This window comes from Cynara cardunculus (genome assembly GCF_001531365.2).
Source record: "Cynara cardunculus var. scolymus isolate 2C chromosome LG 1, CcrdV1, whole genome shotgun sequence".
NCBI classification, from domain to species: domain Eukaryota; kingdom Viridiplantae; phylum Streptophyta; class Magnoliopsida; order Asterales; family Asteraceae; genus Cynara; species Cynara cardunculus.
In genome coordinates, this window is record NC_037528.1 from 8,606,642 (window position 1) to 8,617,999 (window position 11,358).

Here is an 11,358-nt window from a genome sequence, read left to right on the forward strand (position 1 = left end):
TATTGGTTATATTATATTATTAAATATATGTTTCAATTATATTTTAAAATATTATAATTGATTAATTTAAGATGTCATTTTTTATTATTTTTATTAGTTAGTTTTTGTTAAACATAATTTGTTCATCACTTAGCTTATAAGCTAACAATTTGTTTATCATCCATCAACAAGTTTATCAGTTACAAACTAGTTTATCAAACATAAACTAAATGCTTACCCTTGGAAAGAAAAGTATTTTTCATCACGTTTATTATAAACTTCATTTAGAGGCCAATATTTTATAATAAATGACATTATTTAAACTATATTATAAAATATTTGACAAAAACTCTTAAAAACAATTATTTTTTACATAAAGTACTGTCAAACCAATGATTCTCCTCTCAAAGTAATAGAGAGATCTGAAGTGACAAATAGTAGCCAACTTATTAAAGATCTATGTTTTCACTTACTGGACTAAATCTAAGGCCCTAACAGCTAAAGTCATGACAGACAAGAAATTATTGATGTATATTACTTAAAATTCAAGATTACAAGTAAATTGTACGTAAGCACAACCTATTAAAGCTCAATGCTTGAATTCGTGTAACTAGCTACATATAAACATAATCAAATACATGATAAACATTTTATTTTAAATATAAAAAATCTAAAATATGATTAAAATAATCATTGAGTTATAAACAGAATATTTAATTATTATCTTTAATAAAAATTATATTATTAAATTAAAATTAAATTACTTTGTTATTAAATCTAAATTAAATTATAATAAAAATTTGAGTTAAAGAAATAAAAAACAAGAACTTTTAAATAGTTAATTTGATACTAATATGGATTTATTTTTTTCAAAATTTTATGATATTTTCAAAAAAAATTAATCAAAAATAGAAACATTATTGTTTTCCCAAAACCACATAAAATTATATTATAACATCGACAGAGACAGAATATAATGAAGCATTAAAATCGAGATGTATCTTGTTGTATTATGCAAGTACCATTCTAGTTGCTAATAATACATTCAGTTGTTTGAAAATTTAATAATTTAAATGTGGAAATTGTAGGATAACTTTGAGATCAGTAAACAGTTTATATAAATAATTATAAAAATAGAAAATAATGTAAACATACTTATGAGATATTAGAATGGTACTCATGCAATCCAACGAGATTATATCTTGATTTTAGTGTTTTATTTTATTCTGTCTCTATCGATGTTATAATATAATTTTATGTAGAATTGAAAAAACGATAATTATTTTATTTTTTTGAATAAAATATAAATTTGGAGGTATAATAAATTTTTTGAAAAAAAATGTATCGATTTTAGTATCAAATTAGATACTTTAAAAGTTTTTTTTGTGTAATTTTTTTTACTTCAAATTTTTATTATAATCTAATTTAGATTTAAAAATGAAGTTATTTATTTTTGGTTTAATAATATAGTTTTTTTTATAAAGATAATAATTAAACATATTGTTAGAACTCAATCATTATCTTAATTATTTTTTAGATTTTCTATATTTAAAGTGGATGTTTATCCTGTATTTAATTATGTTTACCCGCAGTTAGTTATACGAATTTAAATATGGAGCTTTAATAAGTTATATATACGCACAATTTACTTGCAATCTTGAATTTTAAGTAATATGCATCAATAAACAATACTTAATGCATAAAAAATGGTTTTTAAAAGTTTTTGTCAAATGCTTTATAATAAAATATAGATAACTCATACGTGTTTTTAATTTTATAAGCTTACAAATTAGTTATTAGTTAACGTATTTATATCATTACCACCATACAAGTTGTATATTTTTGTTAGTTTTCATCAGAATAAACAAACTAAAATTAAAATCTAGAGAATCCAACAAATCAATAAATTTTATTTACTCCAAAAAAATTCATTTTTTCTTGAAGTTCGATCTCTCTCTCCGATGAACCATATAGCCAAGAGAAGCCATCAATCAGAATAGAAGAACTTGTCCCACCCATGAGTAAATATTTCATAGTAGCCTCATTATATCGTACATATTTCTTGGTATATGCAGATAACAAGTAGGAGCATAAACTGAAACATTTTGGAGCTACAAAGATAGTTATTAAATCGTTAGTACAACACTGCATAAAAACATTCATCCTATAGTAGTTGTTAATACGAGTAAAATAAACTATGTTATAGCCATTTTTGTACATTTAATGTACTCTACGTATAGAGAAATACATAAAGTTGAACAATAAAATAAGAAATTGAAAGATTTCGTTTAATAAAGTTTTTTTTTTGCCACTAAAGAAAAACTTAAATTAATAGCTCTCCCGATTCATAAAAAACCTCGAAAGCATTCATATATACGATTACTAAGGAATGAAGTGTTTAGTTTGAGGGAATAATTTTGATGGATTTGGATTTTGTGGAAAACTAGAAGTATTTATAATTAGTGGGATTTAGATCTGTAATGATTTGGTGTGTTCAGTTTGTAGAATTTAGAATTGAATTGAATTTCATTCTTTATAAATGATATATAAAATAAATTAGAAATAATTATAAAAATGATTAAATTACCTTTATTAACTGATTATTACAAAACAAATTTTTTTTCTTCATATTTTAAAACAATATTATATACAAATTATATGTTGGTGAGATTTCAAATTTGAGAAATTCTTTAAACCAAACATGAGATGTAAATGAAATTCAATTTCTAATCCCCCCATTCAATTCAATTCTACAAAGTAAACGGGACCTGGAGGTATTTGATTTGATTAAATGGTTTTGAGAAATTTCGATTTCGTGAAAGGAATTGAAATTGGAATTCAATTCAATCTTACAATAAATCGGAACTTAAACGTAAAAGTTTATTTGAATATGTAATTTTGACTTTTTTTTGAATGAAATAATGATGTTTTTAATACAATTTATTATTATTATTATTATTATGGATCACAAATTTCGTGTGGGCAATCACGAGGGAGAGGGACGCGTGGCCTGGGTACAATCAATCATTTTAATTATGTGTTACTTTTCATTTAATGATTAATATCGTTATTTAACTAGCAATCAATTTTGATAAATGTTTTGGTTTGGTAGTTTGCATACGTATTTAGGTCCTGTTTGTTTTTACCTAAAAGTATTTAATACTTTTTTATGTCTGAATTGGTCAGACTTTAGGGTATTAAGTGTGTTTATTTTTTTTTCAATTAATAGCTTAAAAGCTCTGATTATGTCTGAATTATTTAGAGGTAACGTTTTTACTTAAAACCTCTTAATTGCTTTTAGAGCTTCTAATGCTTGCAAAGAAAGCCTAGATTTCAATGATTCAGATTTCAGATTTCAAACGTAAAAACAAACAATCTGACTGATTCAGATTTCAGACTTCAGTACCACCTCTTAAAATTCAGAAGTGAATTCAGACTTCAGATTTAAGCACCTCTTAAAAAACAAACGCCACCTTAGTTTTATAATGTCACAAGAATTTATTTATTTATTTTTTCCAAAATAAATATTTAAATTTATGTTTACTATAAAATAAATGTTTATTAAATTTTCAAATATATATTTAGTTAATATGTGAAGAACGAAATATTAGATAAAGGTAAAGTAGTTGTGTGGATTATTAAAAAGTATGATAATTTTGTCAAAGATAAATGGAAGAACAAATCGTATCCTTTTTATGAGGATATTTGTATTGTATTTGGCTAAGATCGGGCTCAAGAAAATAGAGCAAGAGATTTTGTTGAGGCGGAAGAGGAGGTGCGTATAGAAGATCAAACACAATACATGAATGACGAGTCTGATAACATGATGACAACTAGCAATGTTCAAGGTGGCAATGCAAATATGCAATCTGAAGAAACTTCAAGTATGCATGGTAAGAAGAGAAAACGTCGAGTAGATCCCATGGCTGACGGATCAGTAATGCGGTTACTAAACTTGGAGAAAGTCTGGAGAAAACGGCGAACAAACTTAATAAGGGTATCGAACAAGAAGAAGAATTTGATAAGAAACGTTCGATGATCACTTTTGAGATCTCAAAAAATGCAGTCATTGGCTCAACCGGAGAAGTTTAAAGTAATTTCAATTATAAGAGAGGATCCTGAAAAGGTGAACATGTTTTGGAACTTGCAAGAAGAAGATAGGGAAACTTACGTAAATTGGGTTTTGAATGAATGAATAAAATTTGGTGGCTAAATGTATGGTTTTGAAAGAACAATTTGGTAGTTAAATATGTATTTTGGATTACAAGGTTTGTTGATTAAATATGCATTTTGGATGAACAAGTTTGGTGGTTAAATATGTATTTTGGAACAAAGAATTAGATAATTAAATATGTTGTTTCGAAACAATGAATTAGATGATTAAATATACATTTTGGAACTATGAATTGGATGATTAAATATGTAGTTTTGAAACAATGAATTAGATGATTAAATATATAAATTTGGAAAATGAAAGAGATTTGGCGAGTAAATATACAGTTTTGAAGAAATTGATATCAAAAAGGTAATTTATCAATAAAAAGAAATTCTTTATAAAACAAACAAATAATTACAAAAAAAAATCTCAATCCAAATCCTACAAACCAAACATTGATTTATAAATGAATGGATTTCAAATCCAAATCATACAAACCAAACACAATAAAAGTTTCTAAATCCAATCCAAATCCCTTCATAAAATTCAAATTCTTAACAAACAATCCTGCAAACCAAACACACCCTATAAATTCTGTCAAAAAATGTATAGTAATTATTAATATCTAAAATTATGTGTATTTTTTTTATTGAAAACACTTTTTTTTTTTTGAAAAAATAAGCAATAAATATGATTAATATTGTTTTGATATTTTAGTTGTTATATAAAGTAAGGTTATTTTTTAAATTAAAAAAAAGAGTAAACAACAAATTTGGTCCTTGGGTTTTTTTTTTGAATAATACATTTTGTTTTTCTAGTTTTAAAATTACAATATGACGATTGCAGTTCCTTTTTAAAAGGTTTACACTTATTTCTGCCTTAAGTTTCTTTATCTGTAAAAGAGCTCCATAGTTGAACTCAGTTATTTATATTATCAAAGCCTTGTATCTAAATCAAACCCTTAAATAAAATAAATCAAACCTTAAAAAACCTATATCAATTTTTAAAAAAGTAAATCAAACTAAATCGAGCTTGGGGGGTCATGATACGGAAGGAGATCAAGGGTGTTTACAAATATATGTATAATATAATAGCTATGTTTGAAGCTTTATGTTTGAATTCGTGTTACTAACGGCAGATAAACATAATCAAATAGAGAATAAATATCTTATTTTAAAAATAAAAAATATAAAATATAATTAAGATAATTATTGAGTTCCAACAAACTACTTAATTATTATCTTTATAAAAAAAATTTATTATTAAACCAAAAATAAAAGAATGAACTAAAAAAACCACAAAAAAATGAAATTTTAAATAGTTAGTGTGGTACTGATATCAATTACTTTTTTTCAATTTTTTATGATATATCTTCATATTTATATTTTGTTCAAAAATAAAAATATTATCGTTTTCTCAAAACCACATAAAACTGTATTATAACATTGATTGAGACAAAAATAAAATAAAACGAAAAATTAAAATCGAGATGTATTTTGCTGCATTGTGCGAGTACCCTTCTAGTAATATAATTATTATGTTAGAACTTAATAATTATTCTAATTATATTTTGAATTTTTTTATATAAAAAATGAGATGTTTATCTTGTATTTGATTATATTTATCTGCAGTTAGTTATACGAATTCAAAAATGAAGCTTTAATAAGTTGTACATATGCATAATTTACTTGTAACATTAAATTTTAAGTAATATGCACTAATATACAATACTTTATGCATAAAGAATGATTTTTAAGAGTTTTTGTCAAATACTTTATAATATAATATAGATATAGATAATATAATAAATAATTTATCCTTTTAAAGAAAAATGACATAAAATGGAAAAAAAAAAGTCTAAAACGCCCTTTATTTAACATGACTTTTTTATTGATTGTTAGAAAAAGAGAGCAAATACGATCGATTCTACAAACCATGATGGTTATATTGTAATTTTAAAACAATAACAAAGCAAATGTTATTTTTGATATACCACAAGGACCAAACTTAGAGTTTACTTGTAAAGAAAACTTAAAAGTACACTCGAACTCCTTATATTGGAGACAACAACCCTCTTTTCAAATCATCGATTCCCATCTCGTTAAATATATGTTGGTACAGTAATGTATCATATCATTATTGATTGTACACTCACTGTCGTAGTGTAATTTTTCTCAAATTTAGCGGTGTTATTATTGTGATCCCTTGTGTTTTCACTGGTTACTGTTGTTATAAAACTAAGAGACTATATTAGCATATCAAATCTTGAATTTGATTTTAATGGTAAACCAAAAGGTTCAAACTTTGATTATCTAGTTTCATCTATGAACTTTATACACAAATCATTGTTTCACTTTCTGATTTCACCTATGAACTTTCTGATTTTATCTTTAAACAAAAATCATTTAAATATAATTATTGAATATTTTTCAAAAATAAATATGAATATCTTCCAAAAATTAAAAATTATTAAATAATATTATTGATCATCTTTAAAAATACAAATGTGATTATCTTCGCAAAATAAAAACAATTCTACTAATAGTGGACAAATTGGCGTGTTATCAAATCACACACCCTTTTTACATCCCAAATTCAATCCCAAAGAAGAAATTTTAAATTTGGAGGACAATAAGGGTTTTGTCTTTTCTGATAAATTGGCTAAACTAACAAAAAAAATGTTCCAAAAATGCCCTTCATTTGATATAATTTAATTTGTTTCATTCTTTATTAGATTATAACCTCTCATTAATCACAACCGTTAATTAAGAAAAATGAAAGGCTTAGATTAATTAACAATGTTAATACTATTTACTTGGTTAACAAATGATTACACACACACACACACACACACACACACATATATATATATATATATATGATGTTTCAAATACAAACCATGTAATTGTTACAAATTATACAAAATAGTTAATTAAGATATTTATGGAAATAGTAAAGATTTATTTATTATGATCTAGATATTCGTGGAAATGATTACAGTTCATTGATTTTATAAGATCATATATTCAACAAAATAGATGGACGATTGAACTCGATTTATACTTGAAACCTTCTCTGTCTATATATATATTGATTGATTTAATTGACTATCTTAGTAAGTTTGTTTGTACAATAAAATCTATAAAAATTTACTCAGGTGATGTTTGTTTTTTAAAAGGTACTGAATTCTGAAATCTTATTTCACTTCTGATTAATAAGAGGTGATGCTGAAGTCTGAATCTATAAGACTGTTTGTTTTTGTAAATTGACAAAAACGTATGAAGTTTGAAATCTAAATCAATAGTTTGTTTTTGTAAAATCAGATGCAAATATTTTGCAAAATTCTCTTAATTTTCATTGCCGAAATTCATCATAACAATTGCTTAACAGATAGAACACAGTAAGAATCTTTTGGATACCTTTCAGACTTCTGATGCTATCGAGAATGCCGTTGGTGAGTTTGTTTGTGAAAAGATCGATACATTTGATTCATTTAGGGTGTGTTTACTTGGGGCTTAATGAGCTTAATCAATAAATGGGCTTATTTGCACAACCAAAATGGTGCGTTTACTTGGGGCTTATTCACACAGATCAAAAATTGCCTTTGTCCATATTAAGCCCAAAAAAAGATACTCAGGGGTAAAAGACACGCCTCTCGCCTCTCTCAACAGCCTATCGTCGTCTTCATCAGTCGATTGCAAGCTGTGAAATCGATTGCGACTATGAAATCGATTGCGAGCTTCAAATCGACTGTGAAATCTATTACGACTGTGAAATCGATTGCGACTGTGAAATCGATTGTGAAATCAATTGCGAGCTTCAAATCGGTAACTACTTCTCCGCTATACTATCGATTTTGCTTTTGAGAAAGGAACCCTACTTGAAAACGACTGTGAAATCGATTGCACCTGATATTTTTGTTTGCTTTTGGTTTTGCTTCTCTATTATATCTATCGATTTTGCTTCTCATTGCGCCTGATTTTTAGAGATTTTGATAGCCCCTGTGATTCATGTCCACAATCCCTGTGATTCTGTTTGCTTCTCCATTGCTTCTATTTCCTTCTATTTTAATCTATTAGTTTACAGCTTCCGTTTGCTTCTCCATTGCTTCTTATGTTATTGTATCTATTTGAAAATTATTTGTATGACATTTCTTCATCTTAGAGGTAAATTGGTCATTTCTGTTATTCAGACTGTTAATTCAGATAGAAAAGTAAACAGCAACATAAATTTATCCAGACAGACAAATTTACCCAGACAGACAAATTTATTCATACAGGACTTAATAGAAATTTTGGTAAACAACCCCTTAATCTTCTAAACTAACTTATATGTACATATATATATGTATATGTAGAGAGAGAGAGAGAGAGATCTAGAGAGAGAGAAGACGGGGTGTGCATTTCACATATGTGATGAAAGGACGGTGGGGTCCTTAGTGGAGAAAGAAACAATAGCAAAAAAATAAATAAAAAAATAAGAAATAAAAGAAATTAAAATATTAGTTTACCTCCTATTTATTCATACCTTATTAAATGATAAGAGACTAAAAAACAGTCTGAATTTAAAACTTCTGAAAGAATCAAATATAAGTGTTAATTAAGATTTGAAAATCAAAAAACAAACAAAGCCTAATTTTAAGTGTTTTTGTCATGAATAAGGTGAGGATGATGGGATTCAATTCTCCGTCTCATCCTCGATCCATCCCCATCCCTAGCCGAAACGACCTTGCAAAGCAATCAACTTGGTTGTGTAGGCCCGTGAGATTATGACTTAATGTTGTAAAAATACAAGTCTCGTTATTTTAATTTTAATTAGGACTTAAATATATTTCTTTTTCTTTTCTGTATTTATTAATGTCATTTTTGCAATCTAGTAATTTATTATAAAGTTAAGAGAAATAAAAAGTCACCTCATAAGTCTTAAAAATAGCAATAACATTTATCATTGAGTAGAATCGCAAAGACAATATTTTAAGTGACATTACGTCCCATTACTTTTACAACAAGGCAAAGATAATATTTGGAAGTTACTTGTAATTCAAGTAATTTGTATAAATAAAACCATATAAACAATTACTGTGTATAGTATGCATAACAGACAATTAAAGTGTGTGCAATGGGATGAGTTGACCGCCAGTGTACATATTTTTCACGAGTTAAGCCTCAAATGAAGCCTAGCTTGACTCGATCAAAACTCAAGCTCGACATCAGATGGATACCTAAAGTTTATAATTCAACAGTTAAATGATCAAGTATAAGACATATATAAAAATTAGTAATTATTGTTTCTCTTTATATTTTAAGAGCGACAATTCAGTTTGACATATAAAGTAGATATTTATAGACGAACACTTTAACCCCAGTTAACTAGTATCGATAATTAAATTGATGCGACATAATCACATAAACTGATGGACGATATTACTATTTGACCTAAATAATTGACTCATATAAGATCCAATTTTTGCTTATCAATAATAAATATATGTATATATTGATGTGACATAATCTAAATGTTAGGTCGAGTTATTTTTTTTTTATATATAAAATTTGATCCTTAATAACTTAAATCATTCTTTAACTCGTATGAATTGACCATCGAGACTATTGAGCTTTAATTATCTAACCCACATAGGGTACCCCTTACGTTTTACAATTGAAAATGATGTGTCAGAATGACAAGATATAATTAAACATGGTTAATCGATTTTCAATCGACTCTTGACTGGTTGTTGAGTAAATTACCAAATTGTCCTTGAATTATTGATCAGTTTGCAGGTTTACTTGTTATCAAATCACGTTTATACGATTTATATATGAGATTATTTGATTGATTACTGAATTAATATTGATTATCTCTTGCGGTATTCATGTACAAAGTGTTATATACTTTGCTATAAAAGATACTTTCAGCGAAAATCAAGACTGTTGAGGAAGGAGCGTAAAACGTGAGATTCGAACCACGATAAATTTCGCTATCGTAATTTTATCTTTTTTGATGATAATACTTTTGTGATTTGTGAATGCATTTTAGTAGATGATTTGAATGGTAAGAAACGAAAATGGTCAATAGGTTTGAACATTATTCTTTTTTATTTAACCTGGATATCCAATCAGTTATGCGAGCCGACTAATCTTAGGGCACCCAACTGCTTTGCAGATAGCCCGGAGTAATCGTATTTGAACCTCCGTGGCCACCAAGAGGATTTTTATTCATCATTGGATTTGAAATCCCTTGCTATAATTGCTACTTACGTTACAATTTTTTGTTTTTATTTTCAAAATCTAACTTGACACGAAGTTAAATATAAACTAAAATAAAAACTAATTATAGAATAAAGTTTAAATTTTAATTACAAAATACAACATAATCCAATTTCAACGACCTAAAGTGGGGTTTTTATGTTGCACCCTTATTAATCATCAAAACTTAATTTTTCGATATGCTATTACATCCTCTTGGTGAGTCTCAGTTTTCCAATAATAACGCCATGTGTTGGCAAATACATCGAATCACAACAGTGACGCTTTTAAGAGTCGTAAATTTTTATCCATTACGTTTAGACTATTGAGCAACAACGTGGGACTCCTCTAGACTCTATATAGATCCACCCATGACTATCGTCATTATTATTCATATTCCCGTACATTCATCTCACCTTTCTTTTTCGTGGCCCAACTCAAAATCATAACAAATTTAGCGGCCATTTCATCTTCAGGTCCCGTTCCATAATTAATAATCACCATTAATCCCTCATTTATTTTATAAAATTATCCCAAAATAACAAAAAGTTATGTTTCCACCTACTTGATCGTTCAGATATGTTAATCGAATTTTTTTTTTGTACTTGACGTAGGAAGTGAAGATTGAATTGTTTTTAGAGTTTATCCATATAATACGACTATAGATGTGTAATAACTTGTTACTTATAAATCAATAGTAGTTGACGTAATCTATACTATATTATAAAGTATTTGACAAAAAATCTTAAAAATCAATTTTTATGCATAAAGTACTGCATATTGATGCATATTATTTAAAATCAAGATTACAAGTAAATTATGCATAAATACAACTTATTAAAGCTTCATGTTTGAATTCGTGTAACTAATTGCGGATAAACATAATCAAATAGAGAATAAACATCTCATTTTAAAATATAAAATATAATTAGGATAATTATCAAGTTCTAACAAAATAATTAATTATTATCTTTATAA